The 18,597-nt window shown below is 42.3% G+C and overlaps 1 protein-coding gene across 1 annotated transcript in view; it reads left to right on the top strand.

Annotated features, from left to right (window-relative positions):
* LOC135116327 (nephrin-like) overlaps positions 1 to 18,597 on the top strand; it is a 322,006-nt gene that overhangs the window by 242,172 nt on the left and 61,237 nt on the right. The window contains 1 exon segment of the mRNA XM_064033681.1: positions 8,240 to 8,281. The gene's annotated coding sequence lies outside the window, so the exon portion shown is untranslated.

The raw sequence follows: 18,597 nt of genomic DNA, 5'->3' as shown, positions 1-18,597 counted from the left end.
ATATATATATATATATATATATATATATATATATATATATATATAGGTGACATTAATATCCACGTACCATTTTATGGGGGTTTATAATTACTATTGCGATTACTATCATTACTATTACGTTTTTCACTAAGAAATAAATTACAAGGAAAACGTATGTATTCTTTTTTTTTTTTCCTCTTTGACTCCCATTTATTACAATGAATGTAGGAGTCCTTTTCTTCCTTTTTTTTTACAATGAAAATTTTGAAACTATACATAGTTTTATTCCCATAGTTTCGTTTATACTTTTATATGAAACTTGTAATCGGATAAAGCAAAGTAGAAAAATGTGTTGTTTGATATACAAATAGGAAAAAAATTGTTTGTTTTAAGGAACTGAAATTTATTGGCAGTGAAGTTTTTGGGAACTGAAGTTTTTGGGCACTGAAGTTTTTGGGACATTGAAGTTTGTAAGCATTGAAATCTTTGGGCATTGAAGTTTTTGGGCACTGAAGTTTTTGGGACATTGAAGTTTGTAGGCATTGAAATCTTTGGGCATTGAAGTTTTTGGGCACTGAAGTTTTTGGGCATTGAAGTTTGCAGGCAGTGAAGTTTGTAGGCAGTTAGTTTTTTTGGGCATTGAAGTTTTTGGGCACTGAAGTTTGTAGGCAGTGAAGTTTCTAGGCAATTCGTTTTTTGGGGCATTGAAGTTTGTAGGCAGTGAATTTTTTGGGCATTGAATTTTTTGGGCATTGAATTTTTTGAGCATTGAATTTTTGGGGCATTGAATTTTTGGGGCATTGAAGTTTTTGGGCATTGATTTTTGGGGGTATTGAAGTTTTTGGCCATTGAAGTTTTTTGGGCATCGAAGTTTTTTGGGCATTGAAGTTTTTGCCCATTGAAGTTTTTGGGCATCGAAGTTTTTTTGGCATTGAAGTTTTTTGGCATTGAAGTTTTAAGGCATAGAAGTTTTTAAGGCAATGAAAATTTTTAGGCAGTGAATTTTCTTGGCAGTGAAGTTTGTAGGCAATGAAGTGTATTGGCATAGAAGTCTTTAGGCATAGAAGTCTTTAGGCATAGAAATTTTTTAGGCGTAGAAATTTTTAGGCATATAAATTTTTAGGCATAGAAGACTTTAGACTGAATGTTTTAATTAATTTTGAAGATGAAGTTTACAGATATTGAAGTTTTCGAATCACTAGCAACTGTGAACTTCATAAAATACCATCTTTCATTTATTTATATATTTAACACACGTGGAAACTCAAATCAGATGAACCAGAAAAGCAACAAAGGACTAAAAATATCCTTTGTAGTATTTGCAGCAACATTAAATCTTTTTTTTGAACTGAGAGCTGCAACATTCGCGTGATTTGCCATTATCATTATTATTTTTTTTTCGTATTTGCAGACTAGAGAGAGAGAGTGAGAGGAGAGGTTAAAATCCATAAAGGGAGTGAGTGAGAGTGACCATAAGAGCTGCATTTTGTATGGTAATTTTGTAGACAACAGTGTAGTTCATTTAATTAGTTTATGGACTCGCGTTTAGTTATCTGAGGGTGATTATCGTACCTTCCGTGTAATTAAGCGACACAATTTTGCGTTAACGTTAGTAAGGATTTTCTATTGAGAGAGAGAGAGAGAGAGAGAGAGAGAGAGAGAGAGGAGAGAGAGAGAGAGAGAGAGAGGAGAGAGAGAGAGAGTAAAAGTGAGAGACGTCTTTCTAATAACACAATATACGTAAGATGAAAAGACCATTTCTCTCTCTCTCTCTCTCTCTCTCTCTCTCTCTCTCTCTCTCTCTCTCTCTCTCTCTCTCTCGTACTAAAAAAAAAAGTAGACCCGTTGAAAACCCGAAAAACTGGACCACTGAAAAGAGAAAAAGAAAACGTAAAAAAAAAAAAAACACCGTAAAAGAAAACGTAAAAATAAAAACCGTAAAAGAAAACGTGAAAAAATGTAAAGCACCGTAAAAAAAAACACTCACAAAAAAAGTACTTAACATCGTCCATCACAGAAGGTTTTGGTGTTTAATAAGCGATCCGAGTTTTAATGGGATCCCCGAGCGCGTGTATGTGTGTGTGTGTGTGTGTGTGTGTGTGTGTGTGTGTGTGTGTGTGTGTGTTCAGGTGCTCTCGCCATATGTATTGTGATCAGAGTATTGAGTTCTCCACGCGTTCATTTGGTATTCATGGTGTATAATCCTGTATTTGTGTGATTAATAACCCGAGAGTAATTCCATCGATTGGTTATTGCAGCATTCGATAGGGACCAGTTGAGAGAGAGAGAGAGAGAGAGAGAGAGAGAGAGAGAGAGAGAGAGAGAGAGAGAGAGAGAGAGAGAGAGAGAGAGTAGGGGGGGAGAACAATATCTGCTAAACTGTATAGAAGTGAACGGAAACGTCGCTGAGACAGACAGACAGACAGACAGACAGACAGACAGACCTAATCTAACCAGGACCAGCAGAGACCTAGACAGACAGATAGACGGATAAGAGACCTAACCCAACTTAATCTAACTAGCCTAATATACTCAGAAAGGAACAGAGAGACAGAAACTGACTGACAGAAAGAGACGAAATCTAATCTAATCTGATCTAATTAAAACTAAAGACAAACAGAGATGGAGATTGACAGTAACCTAACCTGACTAAATTTAAACAGAAACAGAGATACAGAAACCTAACCTAACCTAACCTAACCTAACCTAACCTGACCTAACCTAACCTAACCTAACCTAACCTAACCTAACCTGACCTAACCTAGACACAGAGAAAATCAAACGTACTCGTACAAAACTTTAGCTGCAAGACTCGTGGAAAGCCAGACATGCAAGAAGTTTAGCTGCAGGACAAGTGGCAAGGACTGACGTTTGGGGAAGAGGACAAGGAAGTAGGGCAAGCAGGCAGACAGGGCGACAGGACCAGCCAGGCAGCTTAAGGTAGATAGCGCAAAGGTGAGGAAGGAAAGAAGGGCAACATTGAGCCGCTGGAGGGGACGATGAGATGAGAGTGAGGTGGGAAGGTAAACAGGATAGTGACACTGATGGAACAGCATAAGGTGAGATGAACAGTGAAAGAACTTGAGTGTCGAGGATGTAAGGATGTGTTAGGGCAGGAAAGGCGTATACTGTAATATGATAGACAGAATGGTTAAGTTAAGTAGACAAGGAAGTAAGAAAATATTAAGAAAGGAATGGTTAGGTTAAGTAGACAAGGAAGTAAGAAAATATTAAGAAAGGAAAGAGATAGAGTTAGACAATAATGATAGGATAGAAAAGAGGGATAAAGGATAGGATACGTTTGGTAAGGTTAGATTACGTAAGATCAATTTAATCTAGAATGGGATAACTTAAGTTAGGCCAGGCCCAGTTAGGTTAGCTTAGGTCATGACAGCTTAGATTAGGTTAGATTAAGTTAAGGCAAGTCCAGTTAGGTCAGGTCAGGTTAGGTTACAATTACAAACAAGGATGAGAAGAAGTAAAGGAAGAGTTGGCACATGTAGGGGGGTGCAGGGGGTGGAGAAGGGTTAGGCGCAGCCAGTCATACCACCCTGCCGCTGCAACTCCCGAAGTGTGAAATAATAAACACGTACAAGTGGAAAGTAACACAATAGCTTTGACAATAAAGGCAACGGGAGGGGAGAGAGGGAGGGAGAGGCGACGAGAGGGAGAGAGTGGGAGAGAGGAAGAGGTGAGGGAGGGGAAGAGCAAATCCGGTAGCGAATCCGAGTTTAATATTATTACCGAATTATCGAAAACACGCACTGATGTACCGTTTTACTGCCGGTTTGCATGCGCCCTAATGAAATTACTGGGGCGGCAATGGCCATACACTGAGCGGTAATGTGCCTGTTGCCGCGCGGGTGATGAAGGAACCAAATGTAGCTGTTGACTTGTAGATCCTTGGCTTGTAAGAACTCCACGCCTCTCTCTCTCTCTCTCTCTCTCTCTCTCTCTCTCTCTCTCTCTCTCTCTCTCTCTCTCTCTCTCTCTCTGGCGTAAAGTACTTGATTAGTGTAACTACTAAAGAGACGGAGACATGTAGAAAGACACACAAGCTTGTCTCTCTCTCTCTCTCTCTCTCTCTCTCTCTCTCTCTCTCTCTCTCTCTCTCTCTCTCTCTCTCTCTCTCTCTCTCTCGTCGTTGTATCTTTAATGGCGGAGGCGGGTGAGAGGAAAGCATTGTGAATCAGACGGAACATTAAACAGCGGAAAATCGTGGCGGGTGCGAATAACTGTGTTGGATGAGTTATGGGGGGGCAATAAGTCTCAAGGGGCGTGGGGGCTGCGTGGGCGGGGGCCGTGCTGAGTGGGGGGGGGGTCGCCGTGCTCTGGCCAAATGTAACCTTAATTGCGAAGATGAGTTATGAACCATACCCGTCACCACTTTGCGCGGCGTCCTGTCCTGTGACATACGTACACACTCGCATACGCACAAATACACAGGGGAAGACATACAGACATACACGCACATATATATACGCACAGCAGCTTCCCTTTGACTCATTAATGGACGTAAATTGTAGATAAAATGCGTCGTATATTTGTATAAATGTACGTTGCTGGAAACTCATTGGAAACGTTCGCTTGCGTTCAGACACAATGCAACACGCGTGAGTGGTGGTGGTGGTGGTGGTGGTGGTGGTGAGCGAGCGTTGGATAATATGCTCACTTTTATGTCCAGGATTATAAAGGGATGCGAATTATGACGTGAAATTTGTAATCTTAATTCGTAAAGACAACAGACGCATCGTGTTGCTATTTTTTGTTGTGGAATGTTTACTTCTTTTTTTTTTTCATGAGTGCGTGTGTACGTGTGTGTTTGTGGGATGATTGAATGATTATTTTTCTCTTTTTCCTTGCCCCTTTTTTTTTTTAATCCTCGACTTTTTACATTTATCCGGAAACTTGTTATGGAAATCGGCGTTCTTGAATTCGTGAAGCCGAGGAAATATGAACCTACAATAGTGTTTCAGCTGCGTGTGTGTGTGTGTGTGTGTGTGTGTGTGTTCATTATAAGCTGCTCGGGTGAGTGAGTTCGAATAATTCAGTTCATTTTATGCAGGGAAATGTATCGGCGGCGTGAGGTCTGGCGGTGGTGAGGGTTGCCCGCTGTGCTGCCTCTTGTGCCCGTTTTCTCTAGTGCCCGTTTTCTGTTCCTCCATCACGGAGAATATCAATCAATGTATTTTTATTTCATTTTACTTGATTCGTTTATGTATCTTACTTTGTGTTTTATTCTACTCTTATTCTTAAACATTTTTCGTTATTTATTTTTACTGAAATAAAAAAAAGATAAAAATAAAAAGTGGTAATTTGTGTTGTGAAAATAACGAACACGCACTTTTTACCACATTTTAGAGAGAAAGAAAGAGGTTTCTAGTTTCTAACTGAGAGAGAGAGAGAGAGAGAGAGAGAGAGAGAGAGAGAGAGAGAGAGAGAGAGAGAGAGAGACTGTTTCCTCACTAAGCTTACATTTCTTTATTCATTTTCGTAATGTAAAAAGAGAAAGAGGAAAAAATTTGTATTCAAAACTTACATTAAAAAAAAAAAAACATGCATAAACAACACACACACACACACACACACACACACACACACACACACACACACACACACACACACACACACACACACACACACACACACACACACAAATAAAAAAAATTAAATAAAATTATAACTCCATTCCTGACCGTAAGATCTTCCCTCCTCACCAACTAAACTAAACTTGAACGACAGAAAAGTTTTAAATATGAAATACTGAGATCGATTCCATGCACGTCTGGCAGCGTCGGGAGGAGGTGGCGACGTGCGGAGACTTGTGGTGGCGACCTCTGGCAAAAAGTTTTATCATTCTTTCTCTTCCTCCTCCAGCTCCTCGTCCTCCTCCTCCTCCTCCCGCCGCTGCTTCTCCCGCCCCCCGTCCTCGTTTCTTTGAGTGTTTTCGCTTTTTTTTATCGCTGTTTTAGTGTCTGGGGAAGGTTTGTTTGTGCGTAATTGTCAGTTAGTTGAAGGTTAAGGTAAAAAAAAGGGAAAAGTTATTGAGCTGCTGGTTAATGTGACTAGAGTGAGAATTTATGACTTTCTCTTTCAGGTTTCAACTTTATATATGATTAATGGTGTGTAATTTCTCCTCTCTCTCTCTCTCTCTCTCTCTCTCTCTCTCTCTCTCTCTCTCTCTCTCTCTCTCTCTCTCTCTCTCTCTCTCTCTCTCTCGCGAACTGAATCCGCCACCTTGGAACAGACAGGGACGTGGGGGGGAAGGGGAGAGTGGCGCGGCGCTCCCCCCGGAAGACTTAATTAGGAGATTGCCTTGAGAGAGAGAGAGAGAGAGAGAGAGAGAGAGAGAGAGAGAGAGAGAGAGAGAGAGAGAGAGAGAGAGAGAATATTGTAATTAAGCAGGAAGTGGCAGATCGAGGTGTACATGAACCTTCCCTCAATGAACCACTTTCTGAAACCTAACCTAACTTGACCTACCCTTCGTATCTCGTCACCTGTCAATGCTTCCTGCTGCACAAATCTACTCTTACTAATCCACATCTTTCTCGTGGCAATGTTTTCTTTCGTTCATATTACTTTTCTCCTTAACCCCCTCCAACAACTTGAGAGAGAGAGAGAGAGAGAGAGAGAGAGAGAGAGAGAGAGAGAGAGAGAGAGAGAGAGAGAGAGAGAGAGAGAGAGAGAGGCAATGTTTTCTCTTATTCTGTAGCCTGGGGAACACAAACCTAACCGCCTACTCCATTGGTTTTCAAGAACACGATGCCACAGAGACGCTTGCCTAGAAATAGAATTAATGAGAAATGGTGTTTGGTATTGTTGCGGAAAAAAATGTTGGTAATTTCCTGGAAACGCATGACGAAGACTTGTTAAAAGTTCTAGTCTCTCTCTCTCTCTCTCTCTCTCTCTCTCTCTCTCTCTCTCTCTCTCTCTCTCTCTCTCTCTCTCTCTCTCTCTGTCTATCTATATATCTATCTATCTATCTATCTACGTGTTGAGGATTCCAGCAAGATATAAAACAAAAAAACAAAAGTTTGTTCATGATATTACTGCTGTCCTTACCCCCTCCAACAACACTGAGAGAGAGAGAGAGAGAGAGAGAGAGAGAGAGAGAGAGAGAGAGAGAGAGAGAGAGAGAGAGAGGGGGGGGGGGGGGTGGAGGGAGAGAATCAAAACAGTTTGGAGAATTTGATCAGAAATAGTTTTCCTACGAGCAAGGCATACGCGTGTTGTTGCCCGGGAGGAATTGTCGTTCTGTGTAGCCTCGAGATGAACCAATGCGGACAGGTTAAGCCTCCCCCTGCCAGACAATTCTTCACATGATGTTGACTCGTAACTTTTAAGACTTTTTTGTTTATAGTAGTCACGTAAATCGTTTTGTAAAGTAGGTGAACTGTTTTGTTAAATGCGAAAAGACGAAAATTTACATCCATCCATCCTCTTTTGTTATTCATTCACTCATTTATTTCAGTTTGTTGATTAATTCATTTATTTATCTATTCATTTATTTGATTTATTCGTCTTCGTGTATCCGTGTAAATATTTTCTTCACAGTGTTTTGAATGTTGACAAGAGCAAGACCGTGGCAGTGTAATGAAATGTATGGAAATGTTTGGTTTCCTACGAATAAACACAATATGATGAAAACTAAAATCTGAAAAGATAAACACAGATCTTTCTTCCAGCATCAGGCAGAGAACACAGTGGTAATTAAAGGGTGAAACGCAACAAAATATGTGGTCTCCTGCGAATAGAAATGATAACTTAAACGTCAAATTCCAGAAAATAATGCACAGATGACTATTCTTGTAGCTCCAAAAAGAGACATACAGATAGATACAGTAGTAATTCAGGGCCAAAAGCATCAAAGTGTTTGCTTTCCTATGAAGATTTTATGATGAATTAAACCTTAGAATCTAGAAAGAGAAAATATATCATTCTTGTAACCCATAAAGAGAAGTACATCAACTCAATGATAAAAAAAATAATAATAATAATAATAATAATAATAATCTTAATTCAAAAACACTAAAACCCACGGGAAGACAAACACGCCATTCTTCTGCCCCCTACACAAGGAAAGAGAGAGAAACAGATAAATACAGCAGCAGATATAACCATAATGTAGCAAAATAGTTAAGGGCGCCGGGAAATTACAACACGACTAGCCATTGTACCAAACTGAACACGCGGGGAAGGGAACAACACGAAGGGACGACAAGGGCTGAATTGAACTAATCTAATGTTGTTCTTACTTCAGGTCTACCCAGCGCCCGTCCACGGACCCTCGGCAGGAGTTACGGTAAGGGACAGACCTTGTTCTCCTGCCATTTACTCTTATTTTCTCTCGGTGGCAATGTAGCGATATATTTCAGGCGATATTAACCCGGGCCGGACTGCTGGAAATACTTGTGTGTGTGTGTGTGTGTGTGTGTGTGTGTGTGTGTGTGTGTGTGTGTGTGTGTGTGTGTGTGTGTGTGTGTGTGTAACGGCAAGACACTAACTGCAAAACCGGGAGTGTACAGTAGGAAGCGTGTAAAGTGTGTGTGTGTGTGTGTGTGTGTGTGTGTGTGTGTGTGTGTGTGTGTGTGTGTGTGGGGGGAGGGATGTAGCTTGTTGTATTACATTACTTGTTTGTAAATTTTCGTAACATTTTAAGAAATAATCTTCCCCCCACCTCTCTCTCTCTCTCTCTCTCTCTCTCTCTCTCTCTCTCTCTCTCTCTCTCTCTCTCTCTCTCTCTGTATATATTCACGTACATGGGATTCTGTGAATAAATGTATGTGTGTGTACGTAATTTTTCCCTGTGTGTGTGTGTGTGTGTGTGTGTGTGTGTGTGTGTGTGTGTGTGCGTGTGTACCCGGTAGTGTACGAGTCATAAATGTGACTGAAGCATTTATTTTTATTCGGTCGATGCGCTTTTGTTTTGACATTCTGAGGGGATACTATGGTGACGGGCGGCGGTGGGCAGGCTGCGAGCGGGCGGCGTGTGTGCGGTGGGCGGTGGGGTGGTGGTGAAATGGAGGTATGGATATTTTATTTTCCTTCTCGTGCACGTATACTCTCTTACTCTCACCCTCATTCTCTCCTTTCCAATCTCCCTCCCCACAGCTACTCTCTTTTTCATTCTCTTCTTCCTACTCTCTCTCTCTCTCTCTCTCTCTCTCTCTCTCTCTCTCTCTCTCTCTCTCTCTCTCTCTCTGACCTCCTCCTCCTTTTATTTTGACCTGCTATTATTTTAACCTCCCTTTCTGACCCTCTTCCCGCCTCCCCCTTCCCTTGACCTCTCCCCAACCCCTGTTAGCACGAGGGTCAGGGTGGCGTGAAGGTCAGGAAGGTCGTGATGCAGGCCACGTGTCACCCGCTGAGTGTTCCGCTGACTCATCCTGCTTGACCAAGTTTGGATGGGGGGAAGGGGGAGCGTGTTAAAAGTTTAAGTCCACCCGGGCGAAAATCCAGACAGACAGATAGACAGACAGACAAATAGATAGATAAGAGAATGTTGCAAGATAGACATACGAACACCCCGCCTCACACACACACACACAAACACACACACACATACACGTAGACAGGCTGACAAACTGACACAGATGGACAGATAGATAGACAAACACGGACAGGAAGTGGGATGGACTTCTAATTGAGCACGAGAGAGAGAGAGAGAGAGAGAGAGAGAGAGAGAGAGAGAGAGAGAGAGAGAGAGAGAGAGAGAATTATTTAGTCTTTATATCCAGAAATATGTTAGTGTGTGTGTGTTTGTGTGTGTGTGTGTGTGTGTGTGTGTGTGTGTGTGTGTGTGTGTGTGTGTGTGTGTGCGCGCGCGTGCCCGTGTGTCAAAAATAAAAATTCTGCTCATATAATGCGATGAATATTTATCGCTGTGAAGTAAATTATGACTGGAATATTCAGAAAACAAAACGGGGCGGTCCAATAAAGCGTGTAGCAGGTGTGGTAGTAGTAGTAGTAGTAGTAGTAGTAGTAGTAGTACTAGTAGTAGTAGTACTAGTAGTAGTGATGGTGGCGTTGGTAGTATAGTAGTGGTGGTAGTAGTAGTAGTAGTAGTAGTAGTTATAGTAGTAGTAGTAGTAGTTGTACCATTACCCTTCACCATTACCACTACTACCACCACCACCACCACTACCACCACCGCTAACAACCAAACAACCAACCAACCAGCCAACAAAACAACCAATTAAACACACACCACTAAAACACACGGGCACACAAACAACAGAGTCCGATCAATGAAGCAAAACAAAACAAACACAAACACCACAATCAAACACAAAACAAACACAAACAATCCCAATGATTCAAACACCGCCATCACAAAGCAACACAAACCACTGGACTGTCACCACTCAACATTCCCGTCACAACTGGTACCAACTCATCACAAAAGCTATCAGCAGGTCATCACATCACGCGGCATTCCCTCTCCCCCTCTCCCTCGCTCCCTCACGTAGCAGTCCCGTTGAGTAAAATATGTCGGTCACTCGCGTAATTATAATAGGCTGCAAATTTAAGTTCCATCTACCTCTGATATGCAAATTACCTTCATAAACCACAAAGTCAACATGGCATTTCTGTTTTCCGCTTCAATGTGTCGATTTAGTCATTTTTTTGGTCGACTACTGTGGTGAGACAGACAGACAGACTGATATTCAGAGAAACAAATTGACAGATATACATTGAGTATTGTAGAGAGAAACATGCTTTGGGATCCGTAGTGAGACAGAGACAGAGAGATAGATAAACACTGGGTATTGTAGAGAGAGAAACAGAGAGAAAGAGACAAATAGATAGACACAATGAAAACGGCAGAGACAGAGATAGATAGACAGACACTTCGGGTACTGGAATGAGAAACAAAGAAAAACAGAGATTGAATACCGTAGAGAGAAAGAGAGACAGTTAGAGACACTTTGGGTACCGCAGAGAGGCAGACAGATACATTACCGTAGAGAGACAGAGATACAGATACAGACACCTTGGGTAACCTAGTGAGACAAAGAAAGAGACGGATAGACATTTTGGATATCGTATTGTGAGATAGACAGACAGACAGACAGACAGACAGACAGACACATTTCCGGGTTATCTTTTCCTGTTTTTTTTTGTTTTTCTTTTTCTTTACTTTTTGTCTTTTTTTTTTTTTTGCCGCTTCTCCATTCTCTACAAAACAATGCAAACTTTGTTTTTCCTTTTGCGTGTTTTCAGAGTAACTTTTTTTTCCTCTTATTCAACATTATGCAGTATTCATTACTTTGTGTGTGTGTGTGTGTGTGTGTGTGTGTGTGTGTGTGTGTGTGTGTGTGTGTGTGTGTGTGTGTGTGTGTGTGTGTGTGGCTTAGTTTAGTACCTCAATTGCTATAAATCCATGAGCGAGAGAGAGAGAGAGAGAGAGAGAGAGAGAGAGAGAGAGAGAGAGAGAGAGAGAGAGAGAGAGAGAGAGAAAATTAACACACACACAACACTGCGCCCACCACAACACCACTAACAACCTAACCTAACCTAACCACTCCACCACCACCACCACCACCACCACCACCACCACCACCACCACCACCTCCACCTCGGTATGCAGAAAGAGATGTGCTAATGTCTGTGCCGCGCCTCTGCCCACACCCTCACCTCATCGCTGATTGCATTTCACCTGGGCAGGATATAATTAAGTTGAATAATTGACTTACATATAAGTTAGTTTGGCGAGGGAGACTGAAGGGCGAAGGGAGATGGACAAAGGGAGGGGGAGAGGGAAGGAAGATGGACAAAGGGAGGGGGAGGGAGGGAGGGGGAGAGGGAAGGAAGATGGACAAAGGGAGAGAGAGAGAGAGAGAGAGAGAGAGAGAGAGAGAGAGAGAGAGAGAGAGAAAGAGAGAGAGTTCACCTTTTTCCTTTCTCTCTCTCTCTCTCTCTCTCTCTCTCTCTCTCTCTCTCTCTCTCTCTCTCTCTCTCTCTCTCTCTCTCTCTCTCTCACTGTGTGTGTGTGTGTGTGTGTGTGTGTGTGTGTGTGTGTGTGTGTGTGTGTGTGTGTGTGTGTGTGTGTGTGTGTGTGTGTGTGTGTGTGTGTGTGTGTGTGTGTGTGTGTGTATTAATCTATTTCTCCCAATACGCACTGACATATCTTGAGGAGAGAGAGAGAGAGAGAGAGAGAGAGAGAGAGAGAGAGAGAGAGAGAGAGAGAGAGAGAGTTTTAACTGTTCAACAATTCCTTACCACCACCACCACCACCACCACCACACATCTACCTACCTACCACTCTCACAATCTCTTTCCCACCCCCACGAGAAATTAGAAAGTGAAATAAGGCGTTAAATAATATAATGAACCACAGGTAAGCCTAACTTTTGACATCTTAAATTCTTCATTGTTTGGAAAAGGCGGTGGTGGTGGTGACGCTGCTGTCGGTGGTGGTGGTGGTGGTGGTGACGCTGCTGTCGGTGGTGGTGGTGGTGGCGGTGGTGGTGGTGATGGCGGTAGTAGCTTCTCACGGTGGCAGGCGGGATAGCAGACTTAAGCAGATTATGCTAAATTCTGCGCCTTCGCTAACTTGAGGCAACACGTCCTCCATAACTTAGCGACTCCTGTTTAGGTTAGCGGAAGTTGAGTTTAGCGCCGTGAAACCGTGAGACCGCCACAGCGCGCGCTAACTTTGCGTCAAGGAAGGAGAGATGCGTGGCTGATTGGATGAGAATGGACGGTCAGCCTCGCGGTGATTGGCGGAGGAGAGAAGGGTAGCCACCCGCCTCGTGCGCTGATTGGTGGAAGGAGTGACGAGTCTTTGTGTGATTGGTTGAGTTGATTATTTGAATTTTCTGGGCATGTATGCTTGTTTTTGTCCTTCTTTGTTATATTTTGGAGTCGTGGTAGTTGGATTTTCCTGTTCCTTTATTTTTTTTTTCTTTTTTTTCTCACTTCTCTCTTTTTGTCCTCGTTTTGTTGGATAATCTTGTGAATTTTCCTAATTTATTGATTTATTCTTGTTCGTTGTTATATTTAAGAGTTCAGGTAAATTAAAGTGTATTTTCCTTTCCCTTTTCTTTTTTTTTTCTCTCTTGTTCTCTTTTCTCTCTTTCACGTTGTTCTTCATTATATTGCATTGGAAGTTCAGTACATAGATTCTTTTTTCTCTTCTTTTTCTCTCATTCTTTTTCTCTCTTTCTCAACATCAAAAAGATTTCAAGAAGCAAACTGATTCTGTATTTTTTTTCTTTTTTTTTCATTTTTCCACCTCTGTTTTCTACTAATGCACCGAGGGGACTTTGTGGACTCTCTCTCTCTCTCTCTCTCTCTCTCTCTCTCTCTCTCTCTCTCTCTCTCTCTCTCTCTCTCTCTCTCTCTCTCTCTCTCTCTCTCTCTCTCTCTCTCAAGATCCCATTCACTCAATTATTCATCCAATCAGTCAATCAATCAGTCAGTCAGTCAGTCAGTCAATCAATCAATCAATCAATCAGTTAACCAGTTAGGCTACCAGTACTTTTTTTGGAGGGTATGTCTCTCTCTCTCTCTCTCTCTCTCTCTCTCTCTCTCTCTCTCTCTCTCTCTCTCTCTCTCTCTCTCTCTCTCTCTCTCTCTCTCTCTCTCTCTCTCTCTCTCTCTCTCTCTCTCTCCCCCCCATCGCGTGCCAGTTATGGGTTCCAAAGTTACCTCCGTGGGGCCGCATCGTGTCATTCCCCGTCCCATACAAGACTCCCAGGTCCCCCTAACACGGCCCTGACATGCTCAGTGCCTCGCCCTAAACACACACACTACCACACACTACCACACCGGCAGCTCATAAGTCCCAGTACTCACAAATACGGCCCCAGCGTCCACACTCACTCCAACACACATAGGGTAGATAGGTTGGTTAGGTAGATAGGTAGGTAAGTAGATAGATAGATAGATGGACAGATAGATGGATGGATGGATGGAAAGATGGACCACAGATAGATAGATCGACAGATATATAGATGAATAGATAGATATGTGATAATCCTAATTTAGATGAAGGTGAAACAAGACAAGGAAAAGACAAAGTAAGGAAAAGAAAAACAAGAGATAAAGAACGAAATAAAAAAAAATAGGACAAGAAATAGAAATGGAGGATTAAAAGCATAAGGTGAGAATGGACGAGAAGGCCGTGCAGACAGATAAATAGATAGATAAATAGATAGATAGATGGATAGATACGTATTTTATTAATCACAGCCAAGGATCACATAGTACATTAATAATCATGTGAACATAAACTCAAAGTACATACATATTTACATAAATTAAATACACATGTAAAATATCAAATCTGCGGACCAGAAAATGTCATGCACAAACTGGAAATAAATCAGTTTTAGTCAAGCCTTTGCTGGAACTCTTGGTATAAAACAGTTCATTAATCCATACAGTAATTCCTAGTCGATTTATGGACGTGAATTTCAGAGGACAAGAATTATATAAAGGATCTGCCACGTGTAAGCCTGATGACTTCTTGCAGCTTCCCTTATGTTCTTTTGTTCTAACTGGGGAGAGCAAGTTATCTTTCAAAACACTTTTCGAGGTAATGTTAGACTTGCCTTTGTTGTCTAGCGTTTGGCTTTTACAGCGTTTAATTTCCTTCTTTCTATTTTATTGTATTAGAAGTTTACGTTGCTTCTTACATACAAAGAAAAATAAGTGATTCCTTTCCTTTTATTCCCGGTCAACTGAAGAAAACCCCCAACAACAACAACAACAACAACAACAACAACAACAACAACAACAACAACAACAACACTACAACAACAGGACTGAAACGATATGAGCGCACGAAAGCAAACATGAAGGACCAAATTCCCTCTCTGAGCTTACCTGTTTTGGAAGGAACGAACAAACTTGCGAGCTCGCCTCAAGTAAATTATTATGCAAAGTTTTCGGGGGATGCTGGCAGTCGTGAATTTTGGGTTGAAATCCGTAGAGACTGAACACGCTTACTGTGTGATCCTCGCACCTGAGTTAATGATGAGAGACAGGTAGGTACAAAGAGAGAGAGACAGAGGGAGAGGGAGAGGGAGGAGGGAGAAAATGAGGAGAGAAGGACGTGAAGAAATCAGTAAAACAAGTGTGAAAAAAGGAGGAATCAGAGAGAGAGAGAGAGAGAGAGAGACGTTAAGAAATTAGCAAAATAACAGTGGGAAAAGGAGGAATCAGAGAGAGAGAGAGAGAGAGAGAGAGAGAGAGAGAGAGAGAGAGAGAGAGTCAGAAGTCGTGTCCAGCCAGCATCTCCACTAAAACTGCCCGGACGAGAAGTGAACGGAAGCATCGCAACATTAAGGGTGGAACATGCATCCATAAATTGCTGTAAGTTACGTACCGTTGCCGCGCCGTGATGTTATGTGTGGTGCAACAAGACCGCAGTAATAGCTCCCACTTGAGGCCGCCAGCATTACGTGGGGGCCAAGTTTAAGCGAAAGGATAAAATTTGCCAAGATGGGGTTAGGGGAGGGAGGGTTGCGGGGGAAAGAAGGAGGGTATCTGCTTGAAGAGTTGTACATTAAAAGGTTTTGTTTCGTTGTTGTGCTGTGTTGGGATGTGTTTGTGTTTAAAAGGGGTGGAATTTTTGTGCGTCTGTGTTTGTGTTTGCGTGTGTCTGTGTGTGTGTGTGTGTGGTTTAGTTTGGTTTAGTTTTATTGTCTTGTCCTGTCTTGTGTTTTTTTGTTTATTTTCTTTCTTTCTTCTTGTTTTGTTGCTTTTTGTGTTTTATTTCATTGATCTCACCTTTCCTTTTATTTTTTACACCACTTTCCTATTCCAATTTAATACCTTTCCACTTCTCCTTTTCCTTTCTCTTGTTCACCCGTCCTCCACCTCCTCCTCACACACACACACACACACACACACACACACACACACACGCACACGCACACACACATTGTCAACGAACCTCATTACCGTTACGTTCCTTATGTTACAAATTTGATCTTACCAAATCTGCGCGCCATTCCGTCCCTTCGATACAAAACCCCATTGAGGAGGCAAGATTGGAAAGGAGAAAGAGGAGGAGGAGACAAAAGGTGCAAAAAAATTAATAAGGACAGGTGTGTGTGTGTGTGTGTGTGTGTGTGTGTGTGTGTGTGTGTGTGTGTGTGTGTGTGTGTGTGTGTGTGTAGATGTAAACGTAGAGGAAAATACTCAACAGAGAGAGCGAGGAAGAGAAAGAGGGAAGGAAAGAGGAAGGAAAAGAGAGAAAAATAACAGTGAGCAAAAGGAAGAAAGAGGAGATGGAGAGAAAATGATGGAGAGGAAGGAAGGATGTGGAAAGGGAGTTGCGAAGACGAAGACGAAAAGGAAGATGGAGAGAGGAAAGGAGAGGAGTAAAGGAGTAAAAACGAAGAGAAAGGAAAGTAAAGGAAAAACAAACAGGAGCAAACTTTCTGACCATTAAGGGGGAAGGGAAAGGGAAAAGAAGGAAAAGAAGGAAGGAAGGGATTTGAAATGGGGAAGGAAAGGAAGAAAAGAAGAAAGAGAAAGGGAAAAGAAGAAAGGAAGGGAGGATAAGGAAGTGGAAAAATGAAAAGAAGGAAAGAAGGAAAGGCAGATTGAAAAAAGTAAGCGAGGAAGGTAAGAAGAAAGGAACAGTAAATAAAAAGAAAGGGAAGAAGGAAGAAAAGAAGGAAAAGTGAAAGAAAGGAAGAAAGGAAAGAAGGTAAAGGGGAAAAGAAAGGAAATAAGGAAAAGAAGGAAAAGAGCAAGAAGTAAAGGAAGAAAGTGGAAGCAACGGAGAAAGAAAAAAATTAAAAGGAAAAAGGAAATAAGATGAGAAAAGAACGAAAAAATGAAAGAAAATGAAGGAAAAGGGAAAATAAGTATTGTGTTTAGGTAACTTTGGAATAGAATCGTTTTCTATCTAATTTCAATCAGAGTTTGAACTCGCGCAACATAACCCTTCTCCCCCCTCTCTCTCTCTCTCTCTCTCTCTCTCTCTCTCTCTCTCTCTGGCGAGGGTCCAATTGTGCAGGGTGTGAGGCGCTTTTGTTGTGGTTAGGTCGTGCTGTGGTGGTGGTGGTGGTGGTGGTTAGGATGAAATGGAATGTACTTCTCTAATTCATCGCCTTTCCTTCCCTTCATCCTTCAGTTTATCTTTCAATTATCTTCATTAATTTCCTTACTTGTCTAACCTAACTAAGTATACACACACACACACACACACACACACACACACACACACACACACACACACACACACACACACACACACAACGTCTTGCTACTACACGTGTCTACATGTTTGTGTATGTGTGTGGGTGTGTGTGTGTGTGTGTGTGTGTGTGTGTGTGTGTGTGTATTTAAGAGTACGAGACAAACAGACAAACAAATTGACAGGTAGACAGACGAACTGACAGACATAGAGCCGAAGACAGTACATACTTAAACCTCACCTCCTCCTCCTCCTCCTCCTCCTCCTCCTCCTCCTCCTCCTCCTCCTCTTCTGGCGGCACGTGACGGAAGGGAGGTATACAAGCAGGTGGGGATAATTCTTCAACAGTTGTATCTTGCTTCCTGCTACGCTGTTTAGTGAGTAGTGGAGCTTTTATCCCTCTTACGGAGCTCCAATTCTCATATTCTTTCTTCCTGTGTGTGTGATTTTTATGTAATTATTATTTATCTCGTCCTCCTCCTCCTTCTTTTCGTCTTCTTCTTCCTCCTCCTCCGTCTTTCTTCTCTTTCTCCTTCTTTGCCGCCGCCTCTTCTCCGTTTCCTTCTCCTTCGCTTCCTTCGCCTTCCTTTTCTCCTTCTCTGCCTCATTTTGTTCGTTCTATCTTCATCCCAATTTTTTCATCGTCCTTCTTCTCCTTCTTTCATTGCTCCAGTTCTTTCTTCTTTTCTCTTCTGTTTTTCTTTCTTCTCCTCCGTTTCCTCCTTTCTCTTCCCTAGTTCTTTCTTTTCTTCTGTTTTTTTTTTTTGCTTCTCATCCTCCTCCTCCTCCTCTTCTCTTTCGTTTTTCTTCTCTTCTTCCTTCTTTTTCTCAAGTATCATATCCTCCTTACTCTCTTTTTCTTCTTTCTATCTCCCTCTCATTTCTCATCCTACTTCTTCTCGTTCCTTTCTTCCCATTTCCTCTGTTCTTTCTCTTCTCCCTTTCCTCCTCCTCCTCCTCCTCCTCTTCTCTCCTCTTTTATCTGTCTTCCTCTCATTTCCTATCTAGCTTCTAATTCCTTGTCTCTTTCATTCCCTCCTCCTCCTCCCCTCCTCCTCTTTCTCATCCTTATCTCCCCTACCTTCTTCCTTTCTTCTGTTCCTCCTCCTCCTCTTCATCCTCTTTTCTCTGTCTTCCTTATCTTGCTTCTTCTCCTTTGCCTTCCACGTCACCTTTCCTTCCTCTCCTCCTCCTCTTCCTCCTCCTCTTCCTTATCTACCCTCCTGTCTCTTCTTCCATTTCACCTTCCTTTCTTCTCCTGCTCCTCCTTATGTTCTCCTTCCTCCTCCTCCTCCTCCTCCTCCTCCTCCTCCTCATCCTCCTCCTCCTCCCCCGCACCTCCTCCTTCCCTCCTTCAGACAACCTTTGGTGTTGGGCGAGAGACGTTCCGAGGTGTTGCAATTCACATAATTCAACCGTGTTCTACCATTACCACGGAGGAGGAGGAGGAGGAGGAGGGG

This window comes from Scylla paramamosain, chromosome 31, assembly GCF_035594125.1.
Source record: "Scylla paramamosain isolate STU-SP2022 chromosome 31, ASM3559412v1, whole genome shotgun sequence".
Classification (NCBI taxonomy): domain Eukaryota; kingdom Metazoa; phylum Arthropoda; class Malacostraca; order Decapoda; family Portunidae; genus Scylla; species Scylla paramamosain.
This window is presented reverse-complemented; position numbering and strand designations above follow the sequence as displayed.